Consider the following 12,500-nt stretch of genomic DNA (forward strand, 5'->3'; position numbering starts at 1 on the left):
CCAAATTCCTAGAGGTTCTAAACCAACTAGCCCCACTGAAAACAATAAGAGTATGCAGCAACCCTGCCCCTGGCTAAACAAAACCACAAAGATCTTACTCAAGGCTAGGGACAAAGCTTGGATAACTTGGAAAAAACACAAAACACCCGAAACTAGGCAAACCTTTTCTGAACTAAGAATTAAAGCAAAGAAACAGGTCAGTTTGGACAAACAAAACCACTATATTTTCCTACAAAGGAAACACAGCAACAACCCACAAAAATTCTGTGCTGCAGTGAATAGCATCCTCCTGCCCAGAAAAACAACTACACCACCTCCAGACATCAAAGGTACTGACCCTGACATAGCTTCAGGCTTCAATAACTACTTTACCTCTTCCATACTTAAACTAGTAAACGATATATCACCCACAACCCAACCACAATCCCTAAACTGCCAAACTAATTCCACCCCCTTCTCACTTAACCCAGTACCAATATCAACCATTCAAAAACTTTTAGCAAAACTTAAACCTACCACCCTAGCCATCGACTGTCTCCCAGCCCAGTATCTTCAAATGGCATCCAACACCATTGCCTTCCCCATCTCCCTACTCATTAATAGATCTATTTCAATGTGCACCATTCCATCCTTGTGGAAAACCTCATATATCATCCCCCTCCACAAGGGCGGCCCCTCTACTGACCTCTCTAACTACTGTCCCATTGCTATCCTATCACCTCTCTCAGAATTTCTAGAAAAAGTATCCATCACCAACTCCTTACCCACCTGCTAACCAACAACCTACTATTCAGACCATCCCATAGCACCAACACTGCCCTAATCAACTTCTCCAATACCATAAACTCACAGAGGAGCCAAGGGCAACTGGTCTCCACCACCTTCCTAGACTTATCCAAAGGCGTTTGATACAGTTTCCCATAACAAACTCCTTACCTGTCTCTCTGAACTCAACCTCAATAACCCCACCCTACGATGGTTTAAAAGTTACCTAAACAACCACTCACAATCTGTCAAATGGGGCAACTCCCTATCCCCCCCACTCCCTGTCACATGCGGCATCCCACAAGGCTCAATCCTTGGCCCCCTTCTCTTCAGCATATTTACAAATAATCTCCACCTAGCAACCGCTAAAGCCAATATTGTCCAGTATGCAGATGACACAACCCTAATCTGCTCAGCACCCAACATCCATCTACTACAAAGTAAAGCCCAGGAATCCTTCACTCAGGTAGAGAACTGGCTAAACAACCATCAACTGATACTAACCCCCAAAAAAACACAGCTAATGTTATTCCACCCAACTAAACATTGTGCCCCCACCTTCACCATCCTGTCAGCCAACAGCTCCCTCATCACCACAGTAGATGAGGCCAAACTGCTAGGTGTCACAATTCATCAACAACTTAAGTACAAAAAACACATATCACAAACTGTCTCTAAAGTCCACAAAAAATAGGTTGCCTCTATCATTGTAAACAGTTCCTAACCCCTGAGTCAAGAACCACAATAGCCAGAACTCATCTCTTATCAACATTGCTTTACACCTCTCCAGTTCTTACTAACATTAATAAAACCGACCTGGACAAACTCTCCACATGCTGCAATAAAATAGCTAGGTTTGCTGCCAATAGTAGATCACACTCACACCACTGCCAATCCCTACTTAAACTACACTGGTTAAAATTTCCAAACCTGCTACACTACCACCAACTCATCATAGCTCATCAAATTATATATCATCCTGGGAGAACCCCTGCCCTAGATTACATGTTAAACTTTTACAACTCCACCAGGGAAGTATGATCAAGTAACAAATCCCTGATTGAAGTCAATCCATGCAAGAACAACTCTGGAGAAGCCCTATTCTCTCACAAGGTTGCAAAAGTATGGAACACCCTCCCACCTGAACTCAGACTACAAAATCACACAAGCACATTCAAAGTCCTCCTTAGATCACACTTCTTTGCTAACCCTCTCTGTAACTGCAAAGACCCCCCCCCCCACCGAATCCTCACTGCACTGTAGGCAGACCACCCGCTGAAGCCTTCAATGTGTACAACATACTGTCACCTGCAATGTACTGCTTGTAAATATTTACTTATTCCTGAGTATCTTATTTACACAGATTGTATTGTTATTCTAGTCATGTAACCTGTTATCGTAGACATGTAACCTGTTATTGTAGACATGTAACCCGGTATTGTAGAAATGTAACCTGTTATTGTAGACATGTAACCTCCTGACTGTACGATGTGATTGTTTTTGCATTTAACTGTTTTTTACCTGTATGCTAGCTTTCTTGTTCTCGATGGTGTGTATTCACACTGTTACTTCCTTGGAGCTTTTCTCCACAGGGCTCCACTGAAAATGGAACCTATTGTCCAGTTGGACTTATTCTGGTAAAAGAAATGTTAAATAAATAAATAAAATAAAAAAAAGATAAACTTGTTAACAACTTCCACAGAATAAGACCTGATCCTAAAAGAGCTTAGAGGGTGCTTAACAACTGATAAAGGGGAACTGGGTAAAGTCCAGTGTCTGCAGGTGTCCTATATCATTCTTTATCACATCCATGATAATTATTTTCATAGCGTTGCATGTAAGACTAGTTAGACTTATAAGGCTGTAGTTTCCTGGGTCTGTGGAAGGCCCCCTTTTGTAGGATAACCATTGCAGTCTTCCATTTGTTTGTAACAAAGCCCATCAGGAGGTTATGGGTAGAGATTCTAGCTGGACTGACAGGTCATGTTTCTTGCTATTCAGGATGCATCCTGGGATATTATCAGGGCCGCTAAAGTAGTATTCTTGGCCTTAGAGAATGCAGTGAGGACCCACTGATAGTTGATGGATAAAGGGTGGATGGGATTTTCCTGTGGAATGAGTGTGGCTGATAGGGAGTAAATTTGGAGCAAAATGTATCAGCCAGCACATTTGCTCTATCCTCTGACTCTGTATAAATGAATCCATATCACCATTAGTTCGGCAGCTTGTTAGGTGTTTCTTTTAAAGTTGCAGACATAACTGAAGAAAGCCTTATGGTTGTCCTTAGCTTGGGAGGCTATTTTATATCTCAGATGTGGCTTTGGTACATGTAATGAGTCCACTGAGTTATTTGTTCAGATTGATGAGGGAGCTGCCTATTTCTATCTCAAACTTGACTTTGGTATACTTAATTAGTCCACTGAGTTACTTGTTCAGATTGATGAGTGAGCTTTTACCTTGTTGGACAACACTCTTCCTGTTTTTGGACATGATATTCTTTCTTTTCTTCTTTATGCAACCTATTTATACTTGGATTCCACAAGGGTGTATTTTCTGAAGGTTGTCTTGTGTTTATTTTGGGTAGGTACAGCTGTTTTTTAATTTCCTCAAATCTTTTGGGTTTCTAATACCATGATGGGAATGGACCCCATTCCTAAGTCAAAGTACAATTAAAGTTCATGAAATTAGTATTGTTTCAATCTTTGATGTCAGCCAGGAGTGCTCTTCACAGCACCTGCAATGTGCCCAGTAATGACTTCTGCAATTCATATGGAGTTACATGTATTGGTAACATATTTAAATACAACTGTAGATTCTTTTTTATAAGACCCATTGCTCCTACTACTATTGGAACTGTCTGTGTATCTTTCTTTCACATTGCTCAAATTCCTGCCTGCAAATACTGATATTTTATGACTTTGTGTTTTTCTGTACATAAGACACCATAGTCACTGGGTGTAACAATTTCAACGATCAATGCGACTTTTGTCTTCTTTTCATGGACCACTATATCTGGTTTTCTATCTTTTGAACTGTTGGTAATGGGTGATCCCATGTGATGTAGACTTCATCATTTTGTGGCTCATGCTTTGTGGCTCATGTTTCTAATGTTTTTCAGTATTATGTTTGTCTTACCCCATTATTAAGCCTTTCAGTATACATTCTTTCTGCCATCAGTATGTCACAACCAGCAAAAAAGTGTATGACTGCTTCCAATTCTGTTTTACAAAACCTACATTTGTCTGTTTCTCCCGCACGTTCAATGGACTCTGTAAACCAATGTGTATGTAGCCCACTATCTTGGGCTGCCAATATTAACCTTTCATCTTTTGGTTTGAATTTGCTCTCCTTAACTATTTCTGCATTCGATCCTGATCATAATGAGGTTCTTCCAGGAGTTTTCTATACTTGCGACTATATTTATGGATTTTCCACATTTCTTGCCTTCTTATCTGATCCTTCATCTTATATTCATTTTGTTTGTTTGTTTTTCGGCACATTCAGTTGCTGTCTGATTTTTATGTACTTCTGGTTTGATTTCCATTCCCACTTGATGCCAATATGCTTCTGCTAGACTAAGAAGGAAAGTCATCTTAGATTTATTCTACTCATGTTTCAAAACTTTCACTATGTTTGGGTCTTGTGAGGTCAGCAGATATGTATGTAGTCCCATGATTGCAGATCTATACATGTAATCAATTTCAAGGAGGCCCGTACCTCCTTCGGAATGAGGAATATATAATCTTGGTATGCACTGATTTTTATAAATCATTTGGTGAGCATGAAGCTTCCTTATTGTTTTCCTGTCTAAACTATCCAACACATTTTGGGGCTAGTCAATCACTCCAAAACTGTAAGTTAGGACAGGAAGGGCAAATTGGTTTATAGCCTGAATTTTGTTCCTAGATGTCAACACTGTTTTCAGGATTAATTTTAAGTCTTCTAAAATATTCCTTACTAAGTTTTTTTCACATTTGTTCATGTTTTATTGTTGATCCTTCATCAATTCCCAAACATTTATATGCTCCCTCTTGCTCAAGTTCTTATATATCACATTCTTGTCCTAAACTGGTGTTTTCTTGGTCCTGCAGCTTTCCTGCTTTAAAGGTTGCTTTTGCACATTTATCAAGACCAAATGAAATCCTTATATCATCTGAAAAAGTTTTTACTACTTGCAGTTGTGAATTCAATTCCTCATCTGATGAGCTATACAGTTTTAAATCATCGACAAAGAGAAGATGAGAAGTCTTTACACTTTTTTGCGCTCTCGGAGCCAAATTAAACAAACAGCTTAATGGGTTAAGGGCAAGGCAAAAGAATAACAGTGAGAGAGAGTCACCCTGAAATATCCCCCTTTGGATTTTTATCCCCGGAACAATAATTTGTCCTTTATCATGGTTTAGCTGCAAAGTGGTTTGCTACTGTTTCATGGTCGCTGCGACATAACTTATTAGTGTAGGGTGTATCTTATACATTTTAAGCACTCTTTTATCCATGAATTTAGGATACTGTCAAATGCTTTTTTATAGTCAATCCATGCCATACTTAGATTCTTCCCCTTTTTACAGTTCTCCACTATGACTTAATTTAACAACAAATGATCTTTTGCTCCATATGACTTTCTTTTATTGCCCTTTTGTTCTATTGCCATAATTGAGTTTTCTTCTAAATGAAGAAATGTCGGCATCGATTCCAGTGTATAGTTTTACATCGTCCAAAGGCAAGTTATTGGTCTATAATTTTTAGAGGAGCTTGCAGGTTCACTCTTAAGTAGGAGCATTGGTTTTCTTGTTGTTAGACAGGTTGATGTCTGTTAGGGGTGCGCATATAAATAGTTTTTAGTCATGGCTAAATCTTCATACAAAGATGTTAATAATTTTAACCGTAAGTTAAGTACTGCATCTGGGCCTTGAGTTTTCCAATTAGAGGCTTTTTTTAACTTTATTTCAATCTCTCTGGCTGTTACTTGATCCGATTTCATATCCTGTACTTTTGAACTTCTTATTCTTTCTTTTACTTCTTCTGTCCATTTAGCATCTTTGTTATATTCCACAGGATCTTCATTAATACTTCCCCAAAATGTATCTGTTTCTTGGTCTTTCACTTCCTTTTACCTTGTTTCCCAATTCTCTATAAAACTTTTTTGAGTAATCAATAAACTCTTTATTTTTTTACTTTTCCTTTATATTTATATGTGTATCTTAAAAGTTTTTCTGCCTGTGCTGATATTTTTAGTTTATCATTTGTGATAGTGCATGATTAATCCTGATCCGATATAATACTGTGCATTGCTTTTATCACGTCTATCTTTCTGAGTATTTTTTTTATCTAGTCCCTCTTCTATACTCTTCTAACAGTGACACTTCTTGTCTTACTTGCTTTATAGTTCTCTCTATTTGATACTTCCATGATGGTATTCAATTTCTCCCCTTCCTTTACTTTACAACCCTGTGTTCTTGTGGTAAAATTGTATCTGTTATTAATTTAGCTGCACAGTAATATATCCTGTTTACTTCTGTTATATCTCATGGAGCTCTATGGACAGTCCTAATCACTGTGTTCATTTGTTTTATCAGACTTCTGACTTTTGGGGTTTTATTGACCTTCTGCAGTCTATTTCTTTCGCTGATCTTAATATGTCTTATCTCTATTAAATTAAGCAACTCTTCTCTTAACTCATTTTCTTCTAAACTGACAGCACATTTTTTGTTCTCCATTTCCTGTGGGTATTTTATAGAAAGTTCTGTAACATCTTCCTGTGGCACATTCTCTTCAATTTTATCCTGTGCCATCTGTTGCTCAATCATATGGGAACTCACTGGCCTATCGCTCCTCAACATTGACTGTGTCAGGGTTGCCACAGTTTCCTGTTCCTTCCCTTGCTGTCCAGCTTCAAGTGAATGTTTATACTGGTTTCCTGTGAAAGGCTCCAAAATATCTTCATATGGCAACTGACCTGATTCTTCCCCATTCCACTGGTTTCTCCTTAATTTGGATGTCCATTGCTTCTATCCTGCTGTGGTGTTTTCTGAGTTAGATTTTCTACACTGAATCCTTCACTTCACAGGTACTCTATAACCTCAGTTTCTATTTCTTTAATGTCTCCATTACTAACCTCCTTTTCTACTTTTCCTCTTTGTCTTCTTATTTTTTTGGTATTGTAAAGTTTTCCATGTCTAGATTCCTTTGCCTGTATTTCTCTTCAAATATATTTGGTGGTGCTCTTTTTGTATTGGTTAGTTTTGCTTTCTCCTTTACATAGACATTACACCATATTAAATCTCTTTTTCTATCCCATGTCCATATTTCTTCTTCAGATGTCTCCTGATTTTCCTGTTTCTCCTTACTTCGGGGACTCATTCTATCATGCTGTGATGTAACCTGTATTAGCTCTTCTACACCAAATCCTTCACTTCGCAGGCATTCCATAGTTTCAACTTCTATTTTTTTTTTTTACTTTACTAATCTTTTCTAGATTCCTTCTTTGTGATATTATTTTTTATTGTGAAATTTTCCATATCTAGATGCCTTTGCCTGTATTTCTCTTTTAATATCTTTGGGGCTGCTTTGCTATGTAGCTATTTACATGATTGTACAGGGCTTCTGTGAACAACTCCACATAGGCAGCTGTGTTCTCAGGCTTTGGGCAGGGGCTTGGGATTTTTATAGACTGTTGCTTAGTAGAAGGTAGTTAGTCTAGGAATAGTTTTTAAATGTTCCAGAGTTAGCAGGGGTCCCAGGCTATTTATTTCAAAGGTGATAGCTTTGTCATCCGAAGTAAATAATGAGGACTTTACACCCGAGCCTTGCTTCTGAGGACCAGGTTAAGGATATCTGTACCCTTGGTGTGTGGGCAGACTTGCAGTTCAAGGTTGTTTGTGTTAAAGAAGTCCAGGAATCTCTGGCCCACCATGGCTGAGGTTATGTATGATTCCTAGTTAATGTTGGGCTGGTTAATTTTCCCATGAAGATTGTGTTGGACTGAATGGAAAGTGTCTCCAGTACATTCAAATATATGGGCTTCCAGGGTCATGGAGGGGAACCTGGAGCTTTCAAAGACATGGCATTGGACTTTACTTATGGTAAGTTGGACATGTAGAAGCATAAGTATGTCATATTGTTTGACCAGCTTTGAGGTGTGTTTGTGTTTGATGTAAATTGAGACTCCTTCAGTGTTAGACCCTACCTGTGCAGCAGCTAGTCTAAATGCATGGAAGGCATTATAGCCTTGCACTGCTGGGAGCCCTGTGTAGCTTTAAAGCAACCCCCAGATTCTGCATGCCTTGCACAGCAGGCAATAGGTCTGCCGTGCGATCCAGGAACAGCCTGCAGGGACGTGCACGAGCGCACCTGCAATAGTCCTGCATGGACTAAGACCCTGTATGCATATCACCCTATTTGTAGGAGAAATCCATGCAAATGAGGTGAATTTGCGATCCAGGAAGCTTGAAACCGGCCGTGCAGGACTAGTGCAATCTGCAGAAATGCACTCGGTTAGTAACCAAGTAAATTTCTGCACAATCCAAAATGGAGCTGTAACAGCTCCAAATAAAGGCTGCATATCAGCCAGGAAGCATGCCACTGGCCAAGTATAAGGCCAATGGCAATGCAAACAGCCAAAAAAATTAAAAAAACAACTTTTTTTCTTTGCCGATTTCGGCTGTTTAAGCGTGGGGCAGTGACGTGCAAACGGGATCGGGGGGGAAATAATAAACCTAAAATAAGCATTCTAACTAAAATCACTATTCTGCCATGAAAGTCAATGGCAGGCAGAAGATAACATGGCCAGTGAGTAGTGGTTGCTAAGGAGGGAGGCTCAGTGTGAAACATGTAACTATGCATTAGCAGGCAATCCTATGCAAATGAGGGGAATGATAGTGAATCCCAGTTTTCCCCAGCATGCTAGTCAGATCCCAACAGTGTAAGAGTAGGAATAGCTTGGTGCAAGCCCAGGAGTTAGCTGTCTTCATAGGGGAAGTGTGTCAGGCATACTGTAAGAAGACTGGAGCCCTGTGGCTTGAGTTTGCTCTTAGCTTAGCACAGCTGTATCTATCTAGCACTCTTTACATTGCCTAAGCGGGTGTGCGCACCATGCACCGAGTTTTAAATGAAGAAAAAAAAAGTTAAACCAGGAAATAGCAGCACTGTGCACATTTGAGCACTCTGTTTGCGCGGCACACCCCTGGGTTTAAACAGGAAGGCAATGGGAAGGGAAAACAGCAGTAGGAAGGTAATCAAGGAGAACTAGCATAGCTGGCAACTGAAATGTATCAGAATCAGCCAATTACACAGGCAGCAGACCAGCCCAGCCCAGAACACTACTATAAACTATGCAAAGACCTTCCCCTATGTTTTTTCCCATACTCTACACCACTGATGTATACAAGCGGGGAACTTTTAACAAACAAAACTACAAAATGAGAGGGGCTGCAGCAGGCAGCATTGAACAACATGTGCAAGAGGCTGAAGGTGGTGAAGATGTGAATGATGCTGATCAACCCACAGTGAGGAGACAGAGATGAATGTACAGACCCAGGGTAACCTACCAGAGGCTACATGAGCTGGAGATAGTGGAGCACTATAGGGTGGACATGGACCTCCTACAGCAAATTGTTGAGCTGTGCCAGCCATGCCTGACACACTGAACTGACCAAGGGGAACCCATCCCTGTGGATACCAAGGTATGTGTAGGCCTAGGAATACTAGCCACAGGTACCTCCCAAGGCTCAACTGGGGATATCATGGGAATCTCACAGGCATCAGCATCCAGAGTATTCCACCAGTTCCTGGATGCCATGTCAGCACATGCCAGTAAGCACATATATTTCCTCAACACCCGTGAGGTGTTGGCCAGCAATATGCATCTCTTCCACCAAATATCAGAATACCCTGAGGTAGTGGGTGCTATAGACTGCACGCACATATGCATCAAAGCACCACCCGGTGATAAGAGTAGGGTCTACATCAACCGCAGGGGCCTCCCCTCTATCAACTGCCAGGTTGTGTGTGATGTCCAGGACATTATAATGAATGTGTGTGCTTGCTGCCCTGGAAGCTAGCACGATTCCCATATTTGACATCTGACACAGCTGTACCAGAGATTTGCCAATGGGTATATCCCCTATGGTCACCTAGTGGTGGATGCTGGTTACAAACTGTAGCCGTGGCTGATGACACCCATCAGAAATGCACACATACCTGAACAAGAACGCCATAATGAGGCACATGCACAGACCATACTTATAACAGAGCAGTGTGTTTGGGATGCTCAAGTCACAGTTCCATTGTCTGGACACATCCAGTGGAGCCTTGCAGTACTCACCAGCTACATGTACCCAAATTGTTATGGTATATGCCATGCTACACAATATGATCCTGCGGAAACAGCTGCAGCAGGAACAGCACAGGGTAGGGCCACACAGCCCCCCACCAATGCCAAGGCTTGCACAGGCACAGAGTGACTCAGAGGAGGAACAACCTGAGCCTGCCCCAGTAGGCAGATGGAGGCGTGCCCAGTATGCCCAGACCATGGCAAAGAGACAACGCATAACACATACATTGACACAGTAGGGACCCAGGGAATAACACCTGTCTCTGACTCTCACATACAGTAAAAGGGATGCCAAACATGACACTACCTGTGCTCAACCATGTATAGGGAGTGTACTGTGTGAATCCAACATAGGCAGCCCTCCAGCACCATCCTCAATCCTGGCACACCCATAAGGCAAGTCAATCAACTTACCAATTGCCAAATGGAGTAGAATGTGTCGTTACCTGTATCTATGGTATGGATGTGAGCATGCAAGGGAACTTGGTGGCTGAATGTTATGGCAGCAGATAGTAGACAGCCATAGTGGCACCATGACATCTGTAACACATACTGGAGTCACCATAATAGCCAGTACTACACAGGGTGACAAAACCCACTGCAGGAAATGTGTTGGGTGACATGTGGGTCCATATGACTTACACATGCAAGTTAGGTGGGTTCACATACCCAACAACAGTCTCAGCCAGCAGGACAAGTGTAGACAAACCCAAACAGAGCCTGTGCTATGGCCTCTGAATGATGCCTATGAGTAACCCCCCAGGCCTACACAGACAGACTATGGCAGGTCAGGCAGTGGGATGTTAGTTCTGAAGGGTAGGAAGTCAAACACTAATATGTAGGGCAACCAAAGCTAAGACCTGTAGTACACTGGTATGCCTCCAGTCAGCATGATAGGTTAGAATACAGAGTGAAATGGAGTATCTGACATACCAGTACAGTCATAGCAAATGTGTGCATGTGCCAGGTGTGCCCCCCCATCCTCTGTAGATATGTAGAAACAGTAAGGTGTGCCCCTCAATCATGTGTAGAAATGTAGAAACAGTCAGGTGTGCTCCCCCAAACATGTGTAGAAATGTAATAACAGTCAGGTGTGTCCCCCCAATCCTGTGTAGAAATGTAAAAACAGTCAGGTGTGTCCCCCCACAACCCTATGTAGAAATGTAGTAACAGTCAGGTGTGCCACCCAATCCTGTGGAGACATGTAAAAACAGTCAGGTGTCCCCCCCTACAATCCTATGTAGAAATGTAGCAACAGTTAGGAGTGCCACCCCCCCCACACGCCTATGTAGACATGTGGAAACAGACAGGTCTGCCCCTTCCCCCAACCCAGTGTGGAAATATAGTGACACTCAGGTATACTCCCCCAATCCTGTGTAGAAATGTAGTAACATGTATGAGTAAGTATAATACAAGTGGAGCACAGATGGCCAGAGGTGGCCAAGGTAGCAGGATAGGTTGTAGCATTTGCACAATATGCAGGTCTGTGTGTGTTAGGATGGTGTGTGTTTCATAATGTGTGAAAGTGGTCAGTATGTATGCATGCTGAGGTAAGACCTGGTGGCCATTGCCCACTACTGCTGATAACAGGGACAAGCCCTCGTGACTGCAGTGCCAAAGACAATCCCCACCAGTATAACCCATGATAGCAGTAAGCCACTGTAAATGTATGGTGGTAATATGTGTCACCATCGGAAAGACTGACATGGCATGGCTGTTGGTCTAGAGTGGACCGGAGCTCCGCTGTGGCGACCCCTAACAGGGAAAAGCTGAAAGACATAACAACACAGGGGAAAGTACCCCAGACATACAGTATATATTGTGTCAATGTAAAATGGTGACACCCTTGAATTTGTACATATAGGTATGCATCACAGTAACAGGACCTTTAGCAGGGGATACCAGTGATGTCTGCCTGAACACCTGTAGATCACAAAGGAGGTAGGATTGATGTATTGGGAATCAGCTGATGTACCTGCACATGCCAGCATAACTGTAATGCCCCATGCATATCTGTGTGTCAGATGCAAGTAGTGTCCATAGCACACATGCATCCAGCCATGCAAACACCACCCACAGGCACTTCTCGTGCAATATCTCTGCTGTGGGGAATGGGTACAGTGCGACCCCACCTGTATATGGCAATAGCGGAAGACTGCAGCATGCAGTGCAGGTGTTCCATGCAGGTGTGTCCCTAGCTGTAGGTAGCACACTGCCAGCATCCACACCACCTGATCAAGACTGATAGGAGGTATTGGCATGAACAACTTTCCCCTCTACCCTGTCGTCCCAGGGGAATATACTGTATGGTGGTCTGGGACTGTAGGACTGACAGAATGCAACGGCCTGCCACATGTGGCCTGTATCAACACCTAATGCCCCACAGGCGCCTGCCAAAGGCCCA

The sequence above is a fragment of the Protopterus annectens genome, chromosome 2.part0 (assembly GCF_019279795.1).
Source record: "Protopterus annectens isolate FY-2018-M chromosome 2.part0, PAN1.0, whole genome shotgun sequence".
Lineage (NCBI taxonomy): Eukaryota > Metazoa > Chordata > Ceratodontiformes > Protopteridae > Protopterus > Protopterus annectens.